General features: G+C 53.7%; 1 protein-coding gene across 1 annotated transcript in view; it reads left to right on the top strand.

The window, feature by feature from the left end:
* LOC106881661 (zinc finger protein 569) overlaps positions 1-788 on the top strand; it is a 3,780-nt gene that overhangs the window by 1,510 nt on the left and 1,482 nt on the right. The window lies entirely within an intron of this gene.

The raw sequence follows: 788 nt of genomic DNA, 5'->3' as shown, positions 1-788 counted from the left end.
ACATGCAGCCGGTGTTACAGATTCTCTCGGCCAATCAGGACCATTGTTTCATCATGAACTCGGATTGCTCAAAGGAGTTTGACGTCATGAATGATCTGTAGCTGGGGGTTGTGGCTGTGGTGGTGGTGGCGGCGGCGGCGATGGTGGCGGCAGCGGTGGTGGTGGCAGGGCAGGGCAGAGCTGAGGCGAAGAAGGGAGTGGGGGTTAATCAGGAGGGTGAGTGTGGATTTCGGGTGGCAGGCTTAGTAAATGGGTAGATATGGGCGGGGGGAAAAAGAGTACTGACCTGGAAATAGGTGGGGATAATGGGGACTATACTAGCACGGATGGTTAAGGGCTCCCGGGGCACAATTGCGCAGATTATTACATGGTGTGTGGAACAGTGTTGGGGACACAGCAACTGCGTAGCGTGGTGAGGTTATAGGAGCATTTGCAGGGCGTGCAGTTGTCATGGTGTGGTGCGATGTTGGGAGGAAATTGAAGGTGTGTGGGTGGCACTGGTGTGCCGTAGTGCATTGTTGGTCACCATACCTCGAGTGTGTGTCTCTAGTATGGTGTGATGAGGTCTTGGGATCAAATGAGGACTGTGCAGGTTTAGCATGGTATAGTTGCCGGGTTACTGTGTCTGGTGTGTGGAGCAGTCTTGGGATCAAATGAGGGCTGTGCAGGTTTAGCATGGTATAGTTGCCGGGTTACTGTGTCTGGCGTGTGGGGCAGTCTTGGGATCAAATTAGGGGTGTGCGGGTTTAGCGTGGTATAGTTGCTGGGTTACTGTGTCTGGCGTGTGA

This window comes from Octopus bimaculoides, chromosome 29 (assembly GCF_001194135.2).
Source record: "Octopus bimaculoides isolate UCB-OBI-ISO-001 chromosome 29, ASM119413v2, whole genome shotgun sequence".
Lineage (NCBI taxonomy): Eukaryota > Metazoa > Mollusca > Cephalopoda > Octopoda > Octopodidae > Octopus > Octopus bimaculoides.
This window is presented reverse-complemented; position numbering and strand designations above follow the sequence as displayed.